The 17,044-nt window shown below is 39.5% G+C and overlaps 1 long non-coding RNA gene across 1 annotated transcript; it reads left to right on the top strand.

The window, feature by feature from the left end:
• Nucleotides 1–4,053: 4,053 nt before the first annotated feature.
• Nucleotides 4,054–16,479, top strand: LOC123592999. Its single transcript, XR_006710049.1, has 4 exons — nucleotides 4,054–4,455; nucleotides 12,308–12,351; nucleotides 14,250–14,378; nucleotides 16,435–16,479. It is a non-coding gene; the product is annotated as an uncharacterized LOC123592999 (long non-coding RNA).
• Nucleotides 16,480–17,044: the final 565 nt, after the last annotated feature.

Here is a 17,044-nt window from a genome sequence, read left to right as displayed (position 1 = left end):
GATATTGAGGAGACTGAATCAGGCAGGGTTCTTTGATTGTAAGCAACAGAAACCAGCTCTGGCTAACTTTAAAAAAATATATGAGCTAGTTCACAGAAGAAAAAGAGGCTGAAGAACTAAAACCCTATCACCCACAGGGAAACATTCAAATTCATTAAACATAATAGAAATGTTCTTTTATTTTTTCCCCCTCAGTGAGACATTGTTCTAGTACCGGGAAATCAGCGGGAACCCCTACTTTCAAGACACATATGTCTAATGTGGATCTAGACCCAGGGCTTGGTTCAACAGCCTCTTATCCTGCCACTTTCCAACATACACAGTTAATACCTTAAATATCTTAAATACCACAGTTATGCATTTCCCTCATGGACTAGGTTCTTTCCTTAATGTTTGCATATCTTCTATTATTCTCCTCTTTCTGCCTGTAATGCCCTCTCCCACATTTTTATTTGATGACCTTCCATCCAGTCTTCAAAAATCAAGCAAAACGTCACCACTATTACGGGGAGGTCAATAAATGACTCCCACATTTTCCCTGCTCAGTTGGGAACTACTGTATTTCTCTTTCTTTCTTTCTTTTTTAATTTGTTTTGACAGAGAAAGAGAGCAGGGGAGGGGCAGAGAGAGAGAGGGAGAGAGAGAATCCCTAGCAGTCTCCAGGCTAGAGCCTGACTCGGGCTTGATCCCATGAACCAAACCATGAGATCATGACCTGAGCCAGAAACTAAGAGTCAGAAATTCAACCTGAGTGAGCCACCTGGAAGGCCCCATTGAGAACTATTTCATATGTAGATTGATAACATATCTCATATGCTGATTGAATAAAAAATGTCATTTTTATCATTAATAAAGTCTAAGTTAGGGAATATGGCTTATGTTTGAGGCCAAACGACTTTGTTAATATTTGGCCGTACAGTTAGGCAGACATTTTAAAAAATATTTAAAGTTTTATTTTATCTATTACAAGTATTGTTTCTAAGGTTATTTTAAATTATTTTTATTTTATCTACTAGTTATACAAAAACATTTTTGTTAGCGATGATATTATAGTCGGTACCATGTGATTAAATGAATTTCATTATTTAAAATTTTTTTTAAAAATAGGGGCACCTGGGTGGCTCAGTCAGTTAAGCATCTGACTCTTGATTTTGGCTCTGGTTATGATCTCACAGGTTCGTGGGTTTGAGCCCCACATGGAGCTCTGTGCTGACAGCATGCAGAGCGTACTTGGGATTCTCTCTCTGCCTACTCTCCTGCTTTCTCTCTCTCTCTCTCTCTCAAAATAAATAAACTTGAAAAATTTTTAAAAATAATTTGTGATATAGAAATTTAAATGTCTGTTCTCATTTCAACTTCTTCGGATGCTTTATTTTGAGGCTGTCATAGCTAAAAAAGATGCCTCATGGTGATATGTAAACCCAAGACTATATCAAAACTTGATTTCCTCTTTCAGTTGTATATTCCCATTGCTTTTTGTTGAAATTCAGGTTAGTAAATATCCATCTTTCATCATATTAATCAGTTTTTCTTGCAAACTATTTGGAAGATGTGGAATTATAGTAATTTTAACAAATGAGTTAAAAAACAATGATGCTTTTATCTGAAAGATTTTTAAATTGGTTAACAATTTTTTCCCATTTTCTATGTACATGTATATAAATTTTATAGGTGACTCCCATTGGTTTTTATAATAAAATCATGCAATTCTATAAAATGCTTTTTCATAATTATAAAATTCTTTTCATAATTCTCTCTGCATTTATCTGTTTAATTTTTTCCACATTTATTGACATATAATTGACATAACAAACTGCACATACTTATAGTGTACAATTTGGTGAGTTTTGACAGTGTTATATAGCTGTAAAACCGTCAACATACCTTGAGTATCCTATACCCTTTCCTAATATGTCTGTGACCTTTTCCTCACTCAGCTCCAGGCAGTTGCTGATCTCCTATAATACTTGAGTTGTCAAAGTATGGACTAAAATATCTGCCAGGTTCATCTGGGCTTGTGCCAAAGGATAAAAAAGAGAGGTAAGTGCTGAGCCTTGTATATATTATTCCTTCTTGCAAACTCACCAGTCACATAAGCTACTATTCCTCCCTTTAAGGAACTCCCAGCATAGGAATGCAAGAAACCTGGGATAAGGAGGTTCCTTCTTTAACAATGCTTTTCCCTCCTCCTCATACAGTCATTAACTACTCTGGGCTCCCACTTTATAAACACTTCCGTAATAATGTGGGGAAAACATTACTTAGCAGAATTCACGGAGGACTGCAAAAAGATATGTTGAGCCTGCTCTCTATCAGAGAAGGAGCTAGGAATAGAGTGTCAGGAAAGTGAGCTTTCAGAAGGTGGTGGAGTGTCAGAAATGGAGTCAGAGGCAGCTGAAAGTTGCATTTTGTTTGATATCACCCCACCTCCATTTACTCTATGTTAACGAGGGTGAATTTTTATACACATGTAAAAATGGTGATGGGCCAGAGATTCAAGATCAGGTGTGATGAGGGGCGGAATAGAGACAGTGTACCAGTACTGAGAGAGTTTCCATGAAAGGACCAAGAGAACCCAAATATTTAGTTATCCAAAGATTTTTTCAAGGGTCATGTCGTAACCAGCCTCCAAGATGGCCCCCAGTGATTCTCCTCTTCTCCCTTCTCCTCTCCACTCCTTCCTACAATGAATTGGGTGGTCTGTGTAACCTATAGAATATCATGGTAATGATGGAGGGTGATTTTCAAGGCGACGTCACAAAAGACAGCCTTTTATGCCTTGCTCTTTCTTGGATCACTAGCTCTGGAGGAAGCCAGCAGCCAAGTTCTAAGGACACTCAAGCAGCACCAAGGGGAGGTCCACATGGCAAGAAATTAAAGCCTCCTGAGCAGCTATGTGAGTCTATCTTGGAAATGAATCCACCAGTCTCAGGCCAACATCTTAACTGCAAGCTCATAGAGACCCTTTGCCACCATTATCTTATGTTTTGCAAACTGTGGTCACTCAGCTGCCTCCCTGAAAGACTCCGAGCTTCTAGAACCCTGAACCCCGGACTTGCTTATTTAAGTCTGTCCCCATCACAGCAGGCAGATTAAAGGCTAAAAGAAAGTGTGTTGGATGAACAATGGTTGCCCTCTAATCAAATGAATGAATAAATGAATGAAGGAGGGAGATATGCCCAGCGTCCGTTGAGTCAAAAGGCGCAGACTTCATCTCTAGGTCTTTCTGAAAAACTAGACCTATATCTCACAATAGCAACATCCAAGGGAGAAACTATGACTATTTTCACATAGACTAGGAAAGACTGCCAAACCCTCAAAACAATGGAAAGGAGCCTTCAAGTATCATGGAAAGAAGAGATGTCACTTTGGTAACTGTGGGTGGCAAAGCAGGATTAGAGCAAGGAGACAACTCCCTCCCCTGTGAGTACCTCATTTTACAGCATATGTTTTCCAACAGTCTTGTGAGGTAATCGGAGATAGGATTACAGCTCCATTTTGTTGAAGAGAAAATTGAGAATCAGAGAAGGAAAGCAACTAGCCTGAAGTCACACAGGAAACACATAGTCCTTAAATTCCCAACCAGAGAGTTGTTCCAAGACTCTCTAATGTATTTCTCAAAAGATTGCTTTAGGGGCGGCTGGGTGGCTCAGTCGGTTAAGCCTTCGACTTTGGCTCAGGTCATGATGTCGGGGTTTGTGGACTTGAGCCCCACATCCGGCTCTGTGCTGACAGCTCAGAGCCTGGAGCCTGCTTTGGATTCTGTGTCTCCCTCTCTCTCTGCCTCTCTCCTGCTCACGCTCTGTCTCTATCTCAAAAATAAATAAACATTTAAAAAAAATTAAAAAAAGAAAAAGATTGCTTTGTATTCCTCTTGGCCTAAGCCTGCACCCACCACAGACCCCTAGGCAAAGGAAAGGAAGTGAAAAGAGTAGTTGCTTTCCTGCTGAGAACACTTCCAGTCTGTTTGCAAAGAGATCCCACCAAACCGCCTATTTATTGGGGTGGGGGTGGACAGGGGTTTGAGCAGGGATTTATGAAAGGAAAGGGAAGGGCTGAAGAAGCTCTGGATGGCAGAATTCCACTCAGCGTCATTTAGGCCCCTCCTCCTCCCAGAAGCCAGCTAGGAATGATCCTCCTCGCCTGAAACTCCCACTCCTTTTTCTGAACTCATTGTGAAGTTGGTGGGTGACGTATTGGGAGAGCAGAGCAGTGAGAGGAAGTGGGGCATTGCCTGGATTTCACGGATTTACCTCCATTTGTACCCCCATCTCCACCTCCTTAACGTACTTTATACGGGCCTCTATCATAGGTCTTATCAATCCAGCCCAGTCTAAATTATATAAACTCTTCTCTGGCATATTTGACAAAGAATGAAGGATTTCTGCAGTTTCTCAGTAATTACTCTTTAAATATTAATAATTGAGATAAAGACAAAAGAAGAGAACACTAAATGTAAGTATTTACAAATACTCTGCCTACTGTCTTTTCCCTGGAAACAGGAGCATAACAGAAGCTGAGAGCAGACCAGACTGCTTTTCAGGAGAAAGAAGGGAAGCAGGGAAAGGGGGAGAGAGGAGGCAAATGGGTGGAGGTGAATGGTGGGAAGAGATGGAGATGAAATGAGCTGTCACCCTGAAGGATGGAGCTCTGGGGAGAGATTTGTAGTGAGAAGTTTCGTGAAATAATCGTATGTGTTGTGATACAATTCCCATCTTGTTTCCAAGGGCATTCAGTAAAGATTTCTGCTCTTGTAGAGTCTCATTTGTGTTTCTCTTAGAGGCACCACTGACCCAATTCTGCCCTAAAAATGACGACATACGCCTCAGTTAAGTTATAATAATGGTACTTCTACTACTACTAATAGCATCTACTCTTTAAAAAAAATTTTTTTAAACATTTATTTCTTTTTGAGACAGAGAGAAACAGAGCATCAACGGGAGAGGGTCAGAGAGAGAGGGAGACACAGAATCCGAAACAGGCTCCAGGCTCTGAGCTGTCAGCACAGAGCCCAACGCAGGGCTCGAACCCACAAACCGCAATATCATGACCTGAGCTGAAGTCAGACGCTTAACCGACTGAGCCACCCAGGGACCCCAGTAGCAACTACTCTTTAGTGAGTGCCTTTTGTGTGCCAGATCCAGACACTTGTAATGTCATCAACTGGATTTAAAATGTTTCTAATTGACTACAAATAGCTTTGTATGATTGGTGATTCACAGATATTCACAGTTATGATCTGTTCCTGGAGTCACAAACTCATTTGTCTGCAAGGATGAGGCTCTAGTGAAGTGGGCTATCTTTAACAGTATAAATTTGATATTGACCGTGCGGGTCAGGTGATGTAAGGGAGGAACAGACACAGGTCAACTGGAGAGCCATGCCCCAAGAAGGCAGCTGCTACTTAGTCTAGGCCAATTTTTGCCATGAGGAAATATGGCCTCACTGTTACTGGATCCTGTGTAAGTTTTTCCATAGAAGTCAGAAATGCCTTTTCATATGTATTCCTAATTTTTAAATTAATTATAAATCTTTAGGAGAACTAGCTTGTGGCCTCTCTTTACTAAAACGGGCCAAAGAAGAAACGGTAATTAATGTCATTTGGTCAGAAAAGCTTAAGCCACTCGGCTCTTGAGAAAAAAGGGAAAAACAAAAAAACAAAACAAAAACAAAAACAAAATGAAACCAAAACCAGAGACCAGAACAGGAACACGGTGTGTCACAAGGCTTTTGTAGAAACTTGGTTTCTTTATAATCCAGCTTATATCCTTTTAGGTCTGTAGTTCTCTAACTCAGCTGCTGGATTTCCCTAAAGGAAATTGCGTACTGGCTGAAGATGACACAGTGAAATCATAAAGAAAAGTGTTCAAGTTTAAAAGATAGGCTGTGTTCCAGCTGAGTGAAGCAACCAGATCTGTTCTGGGCTTCCCTACATTTCCAGCCACAGCAATTTCTGGGACTGGTTCCTACTGGGGGTCCAGGGGAGAAAGCTAAATTTCTTAAAATCCTTCCACCTGCACAGCACACTGTTGCTGAGTTCTGTGTTCTAAGGCCAAAAAGAGGGTAAGAATGGAAAAAGGGAATGGGAGTGGGGGTGGGGATGAGAGGGAGATTTAAATTCTCAGGCTCAAATAATGTCAGAGCAGGGAGGGACCTTAGATAGCATTCTAACCCAATTTTTATACATCTTTTATTTCTTAACATTTCAAAATTAGGATATACTTGTGCTAACAGATTGCTATAAATAGAAAGCAGACACTCCTTCCTCTCTTGCCTTCATTTACAGCTGGAGAAACAAGCTTGTAGAGGGAAGTGATATGCATTGTCACCTAGTTAGAGTGCAGGGCAAGTTTTCACGGAGATCGACATTGGGATTGAGCAGGATTGTTTCCTATAGAAAGGGAAGAGGCTGGAATGTTGAGGAGAACGTTTAGTCTCAGATATTTTTATATCTGAGAAAAGACAGGAGGAAAAAAAGACTATGCTCAGAGTTTTATATATGTTGTTGTTGTTGTTGTTGTTTTTACGTAAGCCTTACCTCTCCCCTGGGAGGGAGGTATAGTTATTCTCATATTAAACATGAGGAAACTGGGGATCAGAGGGTTAATTAACTTGCCCAATATCACACAACTAGAAAAGTGGAGTAACTAGAATCCAGGTCTCTATAACCCTCAAGTTTCAATCCCATATATCACTCATGTAAATTAAAAATGGTTTCCTCTGCCTCGGGGCACATGAAGCCCAGCACCAGAGCTCATGGAGATAGATGGTGGGTACGTTCTACAGTGCATTGGCTGTGTGTTCTCCTCCAAGTGCATGGCCCTTAGCTACTCTGCAATATGGTTTATCAAAAAAAAAAAAAAATCAGGACATTTTCATTATGATACGTCTTTACTAACTCTCCAAATTCTCTTTGAACTTTATTCTGATGTGAGAGAATGGGGAACGGAGTACCTGCTGAGAGACTCTAAGATGCAGGGGCAAGAAAAGGGAAGAAAGTCATACTGCTCAGACACAAGGGTACCATATCTTGGTCAGCCATGAAGAGAACCCTGGAGATCTGGGTTGTGAGGCTATCATCCACCCTAATATAGCTAATTGACTTGGGTCTTGGTTTTCTCCCATGTAAAGTGGTACAAAGAAGGGATTGGACCAAATGAATTCTGAGGTTCCTTCCAATTCTGAGGTCTATGGTTCCAAGAATAGATATAGATGCCCAGTGGGGGAAATGTTTTAAATCAGCCAAAAACTTAACAAGCAAAAGAGAAGAGACTCATATGAAGAATAGAAGACAGGCAGACTACAGATATCATTTAATCTAGTGTCTGAAAAATGGTATCTAGTCTCTGCTGCAATAAGCTCTTGCCCCCTTGAGACAGGCCATGTCATTGATGGCCAGTTCTCATGGTTAGAATTTCTTACAGTGAGTCAGACTTGCTTTCTGAGCCCTAACTGTGCCATGGGAACCATAGAGCCCATTTTAAATATACTTCCAAAAAATAGTCTTCAGATATTGGAAAACAGTGAATGTAACTCCCCAGATTTATCTCTTCTCCAGGATAAGTGTTCCTTGAACCACACCATTCAGAGACAGGGTTTCAAGTCCCGTGATCCAGGCTCATTCATTCAACAAACATTTGCGACGCATATATGTGCCATGTTCCGTGGGAAAAACTGGGAATACACAAGGTGAAGAAGACACAGTCCTAACACTCAAGGGCTTTACTTCTAGTGGGAATGACAAAGAAGTCCCTAAACCATTGCACCAACCCTAGTAGAAGGTGTGTAAGTGTAGTGGGGGTCGAAGAAGGAGACAGTCAAATCTACCCAACGGGTCAGGAGGACTTTGTGGAGGAGAGACTTCTTCCTCTGTAGGTCCGTACATAAATCACTTTATCTTCCTCTTCATCCAAGGACTTTACCTCCTTCTGCCTTCTTTTCTTGGCATTTCTCTAACACATCCTGTTAGAGTGTTATGTTTCAGGAAATTTTTTAAAAATATATTCATCTGCCACCTTAGAAATGTTTTCATAAGAAGAGAATCTAGCAGCTTGTGACAAGAATGACTATTTCGGCACATAAAGTCTGAGACACTTTTACCAGCTCCCATTCTTACAGTCTCTCCAACCTAGCTTTCCTCTCTTTCGTTATTCTCTTTTTCTTCCTCTCTCCTTCAGGATTTCTCTCACTCTTCCTTTCAAGGCATTTTTACAATCTCATAGTTAATCCTCACCACACAGCTTTTTTGTAAATTCAGATGGGTTAAGGGACATGACAGAGGGCACAAGGTGGGAAGTAGCAGAAGCACGATTTGAACCTAGCTCGTCTGATAAATATTCACATTCAGTTATAGGAAAAGAGGTCACAGGGTTCCTATCTGACCCTTTGCTAATACATGAATGCATATTTGAAAATATAATCATTTCCACTACAGGCTAAAACGCAGGCCTAATTCTCCCACCTAGTTCCCTTCTATCCTTCTTGGATGAAGTATAAAATATCCTCTCCTAACTGCGTTTAACCTGTTTCTGCTAAATGTATGTATTTTCCAACTATTTAATCATCACTTTCACATAAAAAAGTTGTCTTCTCAAAAAAAATTTTTTTTATCTTCTCATAATGTCCTGAGCAGGTAAATGTGTCAAAGTCCTTTATCTTATCTTAGAGGATGCAGCATGATATAAAAAACAAGGTTTCCTAAAAGTCAATAATCTCTATACCACTTTTATTATTTTTGCTACATTCTTGAACTACTTACAGCACTTTAAAAAACTGTTTTAATTTTGGGGTACCTGGGTGGCTCAGTGGATTGAACATCTGAGCTTGATTTCAGCTCAGGTCATGATTTCACAATTTGTGAGATTGAGCCCTGCATAGGGCTGCATGCTGACAGGGAGGAGCCCACTTGAGATTCTCTCCCTCTCTCTCGCTCTCTCTGCTCCTAACCCATGAAGACGCGTTCTCTCTCTCTCTTTCTCTCACTCTCTGTCTCTCTCTCTCAGAGTAAATGAATAAACTTTTAAAAAACCCTGTTTTAATTTCAATTTATTTACTTTTTTAACTTAAATTTTAAGACGAACTTTAAATCTTTATATAGTGTCCCTATATGTAATGCCAAATTTTGATGTGCTCTTTATGTGTTCTAAATATTAAAATAAGTGGATAATTATAGTATCTATAAACATTTGTTCTGCACTACTTAAAATAATCTCAAGAGCACATCGGTGAAACCAAGGCTGCTGCATGCAAAACTCTAAGGGTGCCATTTACATCATGGTCATGTCAGAGCTGTTCAAAGCTGTGGCTATACACATTAGCCCTGAGTAAACCTTGGGAACTTTAAGAAATAATGGAAAATAGAAAGGATACTTAATGGGAGTCTGTAAACCTGTACTTGAGCCCTGGCACTGCCACTGACTTACGGTGTGATTGAGGGTAGATCCTTTCATCTCTCTGGACCCCAGCTTCCAGATCTGAAAATTGAGGGGGGTTGACCTGAAGAGCTAAAAAGTTGTTACCATCTTTGCTGTATTGTTGTCCAATCTGTGTTGGATTGTTACAATCCAGTTGTTAACAATCTTTCTTTTGAGTAGCTTTAGTCATTTTAGATACCATTCTGAAGCTTTCCCTAGCTCTTACTCCCAGAGGAAAGCCTTGCTGTTATTGTAATTCAGCCAGATAAAATGGGTACTTACAGACTGAGAAAAAGAATTTTCTTTGCTCCTGTACTCAGGAGATAAGATCAGGCAAGTCTCCCAAGACAGGGTTCACATTGGGCAAGAGGGCAGCTCTGGGGAAAATTGTGGATTTTGTGTTATTGTATAAAGCCAGATGTTACCACTATGTTTATAGATACCGGTATCTGTGAATTTTTTTTCTCTTGACTAGAGAGTAAGCTGTTTGAAAGTAGGATGAAATCCTCATAGTGCATTAATGCAGTAGGATCACAGTAAATGTTTGAAAATGGGAACACAAAGGGAAGGAGAGAAAGGAGAAGGGAGACAATGGAAGAAAGGAAGGGAAGAGAAAAAGATGGGACTGGAGGGCTTGTCCTTTTATTCTCTAGAATAGGCTAAATCATTTTGGCTCATCACAGGAGTGACACCTAGATGTGAAGGACGATTATTTCATGATTTCTGTTCTTTGTCTTAATTTTCAAGAATACATTATTTCACACAGTAGAAATGCCATATAGGATGTTTTTCTAATCCTTTCACCACAGTTAAGACTATTTTGAGATTTCCCGTGTGTATTTTTGATCTTTTATTCATAAATGCATCCTATTTAAGTGATTTAAATATAATGCTAATTATTGTATATTTTATTAATTCATTTATTTATTCCAAAAATACTTTTGAGCCCCTACTATGTGTCAGAACCCATGCTAGGCATTGTTGAAAATATAATGATGAATAAGATATAGTTCATGACCTCAAAGTTTCTATAGGCTATTTTGGGAGAGAGACAGGTAAATTACAAAAGACCATTGACATTTACGAATTACTATTCATTGTTTCGGCTATCCAATTCATGAAGAGCCTCAGAGATCCATGACATGAATCTAATTGTAATGAGAATAATTACACTGATATTGTGGGCTGTTGAGAGGATTAACTGAGATAATGCATTTTTAAACACCCAGCATGAATTTGAATCAAGAGCACTGTAAAAATCTTGTACAGGAGGAACTCACTTGGCTAGTCAAGCCAAACAGAGAAAATGGGTTGTAAAGAGGTGGGAAATGAAGATAGAATACCCCATTCTCCAAATTTGGGGAAGGGAAAACATTTCTTGTCATCAATTTAAAAAATACATGAAATCAGCAGCACAAATTGTAAAACATAAGTGACAATCCAAGTTCTTGTGTGGCAGTATTTATAAAAATTACAAACTATTTATCAAGATTAAAAAAAAAGAAACATAATGATTGAAAAGAAAAAGCATAAGCATGCTGATATAAATCCAGTGAAGAGCACTCCTCCTGCCCTCTCCACCTAGATGACAATCTGTTTCCCTTCTGCACAAATATAGTTGTTCATATCAAACTCGCACAGTTTGTATCACTTAGAACAATTTATGACGCATCTTTGGTTGTCAATCTTTTTTAACTCTGATGACATTATTTGAAATTCTCAAAAGTGTTTTAATTTTTCTTCTTTGACCCCCTCTCAGTGGCTGTGTTCAGAGCAGCCTCTATTCTCTGTCTGTTTGCTTCTTTATTTCAGCTCTTATTGTTTATGCCTGCTATTGCCTCTTCTTTACCTCGCCAGTATTATTTGGCGAGAATTAGTGTTTCAGAGACTGGAGAAACTGCCCTAGTGTGTCTTGAAGGTTCAGGACCTTGGACAGCAACATAGGTGCCCTCCCCATTTCAACATTCTCCTCATGGTATGCCTGTGCAACCAATTATGAACAGTAATCATAAATGTATGTGTCAGGGACATGCCATAAGACTCAATTTAATTAGTGTTATCCTAGCAGAATAAACAAAGTGTTGTAAGAGAACCAAGGAGGGAGAGATTGAATCTTCCTAAAGAATCTGGGAAATTTTCCTACAGAAGGTAACAGGATACTGGGTCCTAGGAGAATAGTAGTCATAGTATCCAGCTGTTTGAGCTAAGAGACATCTCAATTGTCATTGTATACAATTTTAGTTTGAAAAAAGTTTTGCGTAGTGAATCAGGATTAATATGGACTGTGAATTACAGAAAACCTAAATAACTTAAAAATAAGGAAGTTTGTTTCTTTTATATAAAAGACATTCAAAGAAAATCAATATAGAGCTGATATGGAGACTTCACAGTTATTAGAGTCCCCAAGATCCTTATGTCTTTCTCTTCTACTATCCTTAACGGATTCAAATGTGGAGAGTAACTCATGATGGCAGCTAAAACTTGAGTCATCACATCTGCATTCCCAGCAGAAATAAAGGGGAGAGTTATAATGGTACCTCCACTATCTAACTCAGTCCTTCTTAAGAATGTGCCCTGGAAATTCCACCCTACAACTTCCGTTTACATTTTACTGGTCATTCCTTGCTGCAGGAGAAGTCAGGGAATGTGATATTTTAGCTAGACATATTACAGTCCATAACAAAATGAGAATTTTGTTAGTAAGAAAGGAGAATAAATATTAGACACTCTGTAGTCTCTGCCACACTTAATAAGCTCTTTAAGGGACCTTGTGGGTCATGTTCTCCTTTGTATCCTAGAGCTTAGCCCAGCAAATGAATAAACTGCATTTTAGAAAAATTGCAAAATCTCCAATTCCTCATGAAAGGTTTTTCTCATTGCACTCTATTTTCCAGAATTTCTACTCACTGGTCCTGTTTCCCCTCTGAAGTCACCCCAAGTAAGTCCTTTGTCTTATGTGGAAAACCTTCAGCTATCTAGAGACACTTCCCAGGTTCTGTCTCTTTCTCCGAGGTATTTGCTTCTCTAGGACAATGACCTCCATCTTTTCAGCAATTTCTTATAAGACATGACTCCTGGATTCTCCCTTCCAATTTGGCCCTCATGGCAGAGATTTTGTCCCATCCTGGAGCCAGGAATTAATTAATCCATTTCAACCATGGGCAGGACCTAACTTCAGGTGCTGTCTGGGCTTTGTACTGACTAAAATAAGGCCTTAAAAATTATTTTATTTAATTTCCTTGCAATTAAACTTCTTACAAAGTAGATGAGGGAAAAAGAGAGACACATGAAAAGTAAACCATCATCCCCAAAATTGTCACTTGAAATTCACAAAATGTTACTTCCCTGTGTTTCATATTAATAGCCCCTGGCACACTGGGGCTGCCTTTTGGTTGCAGCCCCAGGTTCTGTTCCCTGTTTTCCTTGGGAGTTGAACATCCAGGTCCCATTCCCCTATTTCTCTTCTCCTCAAAGCCTTGCGTCTTTCCAGTTAAAAAAATTGTTCACTTATTGCACAATGGAGCTTGCACTCTCTACCCTGCAAAGTCAGAAAGAAATTTCCTAGAAGATTTAGCCTTTAGCCCAAGGCCTCAAATTTGCCTGACCTCCCATTAAGCACCCCACCCACCCTTGATCCAGCCTATTTTACTGTTTCTGGGTTCCCTGATTAACTCTGTCTTTACATATTTTATGAATATATTCACTCACCCATGTAGCCAATACATAGATCAAGATACAGAATTTTTAAAAATAGTATTTGAGTATAGTTGAAATATGTTACATTAGTTTCAGGTATACAAATAGTGATTCAACATCTCTTTACATTATGCTATGCTCACCACAAGTGTAGCTACCATCTATCGCCAAACAGAGCTATTATAATATCATTGACTATATTTCCTATGCTGTACCCTTTATTCTCATGACTTATTCATCATAACTTAAAGTTTATATCTTCCACTCCCTTTCACCCATTTTACCCACTCCCTCCCCACCGCCTCTGGCAACCATCAGTTTGTTCTGATTCTACTTTTTGTTTGTTCATTTATTTTGTTTTTTAGAGTGAAATCATATGGTATTTGTATTTCTCAATCTGACTTATTTTACTTGCAAAATACCCTCTAGGTCCATCCAAGTTGTCACAATTGGCAATATCTCATTTTTAATGGTTGTATAATACTCCAATATCTATGTGTACCTCTTCTTTATCCATTCATCTATCAATGGACACTTATGTTGTTTCCATATCTTTTTTTAAATAAAAAAAAAATTATTTAGAGAGAGAAAGAGAGAGCAAGTAAGGGAGGGGCAGAGAGAGAGCGAGAGAGAGAATCCCAAGCAGGCTCCATGCTGTCAGCACAGAGCCGGACACAAGGTTTCGTCCCACAATGAGATCATGACCTGAGCAGAAATCAACAGTCGGGGGGGGGCACCTGGGTGGCTCAGTTGGTTAAGAGTCATGATCTCACGGTTTAAGAGTTTGAAGCCCACATTGGGCTGTGTGATGCTCTCTCTCCCTGCCCCTCCCCTGCTTTCTCTCTCTCTCAAAATAAATAAGTAAACATTAAAAAAAAAAAAAAAGAAATCAAAAGTCAGCAGCTTAAACTGACTGAGCCACCTAGGTACCCAATGTTGCTTCAGTATCTTGGCTATTGTGAATAATGCTGCAATAAACATAGGGGTGCATATATCTTTTCAAATCAGTGTTTTGTTTTCTTTGGGTAAATATCCAGTAGTGGAATTATTGGATCGTATAATATTTATATTTTTAATTTTTTGAGGAACCTCCATACTGTTTTTCACGTTGTCTGTACCAATTTACATTCCCACCAACAGTGCATAAGGATTCCAAGACAAAGAATATTTGTAGCCACCTAGAAGACTCCTATGTGCCTCCATTCAGTGAACACTCACCCATCAATGGCAGCCACTATTCTAGTGAGTTTGCCTGTTTTTGAACTTCAGGTAAGTGGAATTATCCAGTATGTACTCTTTTGCATCTGACTTCTTTCCTTCATCATTAAGTTGGAGAGATTCACTCATGTTGTGAGTAGCACTATTTTGTTCTTTTCCATTGCTGTGTCCATTGTGGCAAATGTTTTCAACATTATTTCAATTTGAGTCCAATCTATAGACAAGATGGAGAACTTCGGCTCTAGAGTCAGAAAAAACAGGGGTTGAATCCTATCTTCAAAATTATTTGACCTGGATTCACCCCTGAAATGTCTACTCTCATGGTCATTGGGCTCAATTAGATATTGAGTTTCACTTAATTACTATAGGCCTTACATGGCATCAAATTAACTCACAAAGGCCCAAGATAACAGCATCTGGTACTTCTCCTCAGTAGTTCTTGTAGTAATCTAATAATTAGTTTTCTTTTGCCTCCCCCTGCAAGGGGACAGCTCAGGTACAAGGAGTTAAGATTACATCAGTGCATGTAGTGACAACCTTAGTTTAGAAATGACCTATCTTAAATAAGAATCAATATTTTGCATCCTACGGACACACCTTTCAGATTCCCTGTGGGAGATTAGTTAACTGCACTTAGGGAGGTCCAACGTCATGGCTTCCTACCTTAGATATCCTGACTTACATGCACTTTACCAATTGGGAGTTATTTTTACCATAAACAATGCTGCCTAATATCATAGCCCTCATTGTACCTTTATTGTATTTCCAGGGAGACAGAACATAAAGTTAACCCAAATTTGTCCTGAAAGGAGGAGAAAGGGAAAATGCTATATTCATATTCTCTTCAGCTGACATGCTAACCAAGGAGATTAGGTCTGAAAATGACTTGCTCTTTGAGTCAAAAACAGTATTTGCTGTATGAAAATGCTTAGTAAGTGTTTGCCAATGAGTAAATTATGACAAATAACAACATTAAAGAGTTGCTTCACTCTTAACATTTAACTAAAACAAAACAAAACCAAATGACTATTATGTCACCTTGGGTGAATCTTAATTTCTCCTAACTTCTGCTACCTCTTCTGTGAAATGGAAATAATAACTGTTCCCAATTTATTGGGATTGTTGTAAGAATTAAATGAGATAATGTATGTAAAAGATGTTACAAACAGCGAGACTTCATTATTATAAATGGAGAGGAGGCCTATATATAGAGAAGGGATTTGTTAGCAGGTTACATATGGTGGCAGAACTGTTCAGGTCTCCTGACTTCCAGCCCAGTGCTTGTCCACGATACCATGTGGCCCCTTTTCACAAGTTGTCTTACCTAGTTATTGTTTAGGAAATCAAACATCCCAAAACAATCAGGACTTTTGTCCAAGAGAGACAACTTCTGTGAAGGGTCCACTTTGCCCTGTAGACTGCTCACCCATCCTGCACAGGACACAGTCCACTCAGATGCCCTTCTCCTGGTGTTAAGGGTGAAATTAAGATTTTTCTCCAGGCCATAAGAAAAAGTGAAACTTATGTTCTCAGCTTGCTGCTGACTAGCAGATGAAGGGCAAACAGAGCCTCCAAGCATTCATTCTTGAAGACTCTGGTTCCTTTTTCAATACCCACTGCAAGAAGGGGATATGAAAAGCAATATGATCAGAAGGTAATGAAAGAACAAATCTCACTGGGAGTTAAATACCATTGTTAAAAAAAAAAAAAAAAAAAAAAAAGCACCATGGGCAGAAGCCCAAAAATCAGAGGCTTCCCCGAGTGTTCTTTGAATCCATTTTTTTTTAAGCTGTTAAAAACACCCTTAAAATAAACCTGCCATCTTGTGAGGACAGGAAGAAGGTTACCCGTCTTTCCATCTCCATCTGTAGGGCTAGCTCAGCTTTAGGCTTCCTTGAGCCACACTCCCCCGCCTCCAGCCTGTTCTTTACAACATGTCAGGGTGGGGTTGATTATAGTTTCTTTCCCTAACTTAGCGAAATTCAGTCAGAATTAAAATTTGAAGTGAACCAAGGAAAGACTATATAGTAGTTCGCTTCACAATGCATCTTATTCTTGCGATTTCATATTCTCTAATCATTTCTCTTTTTTTAAGTTTATTTTTAAGAGACACTCAGAGTGCAAGTCGGGAGGGACAGAGAAGGAGAGGAAGACACAGAATTTGAAACAGACTCCAGGCAAAGCCCAACACGGGACTCGAACTCAGGAATGGCGAGATCATGACCTGAGCCGAAGTTGGAATGTTTAACCGACTGAACTATCCAGGCACCTCTAATATTCTCTAATAATTTCTAACATTGCTCTCAGCCATTTGTATTTATCAGTATGAGTTTGGATCAGGTCAGTTTGTGAGTTAGGTCAGGGCTCATGTTATATCTAAGATTAGAGCTCAATCTGCCGCTGAGGTCACGGCTCATACTTCAGTTGGGATCAGGGTTCACCCTGTGATTACAGCTCCATCATGGTGGGCTATGAATATAATCTGTGATTAGGGTAAAGACCTGTCTGTGACTAGTGTTAGGGCTCCATCTGTGCTGGAATCAGGTCTCAGCCTGTGGCAGAGATCAGATTTGTTCGTGGTGGGCACAAGGATTCAATCAGGGGCTGGGCTCATAGCAGGATAGGGTTCTATTCCAGGAAAGAAGGTCAGGAAGTGTTGGTCAGAAGTTCAAAGAGTCCACTGAGTTGCTGTCAGATCAGAGGACTGAGCAGATGGG

Source organism: Leopardus geoffroyi, chromosome D4 (assembly GCF_018350155.1).
Source record: "Leopardus geoffroyi isolate Oge1 chromosome D4, O.geoffroyi_Oge1_pat1.0, whole genome shotgun sequence".
Classification (NCBI taxonomy): Eukaryota; Metazoa; Chordata; class Mammalia; order Carnivora; family Felidae; genus Leopardus; species Leopardus geoffroyi.
Note: the sequence above shows the minus strand (reverse complement) of the source record. Positions and strands in the feature narration are given on the sequence as shown.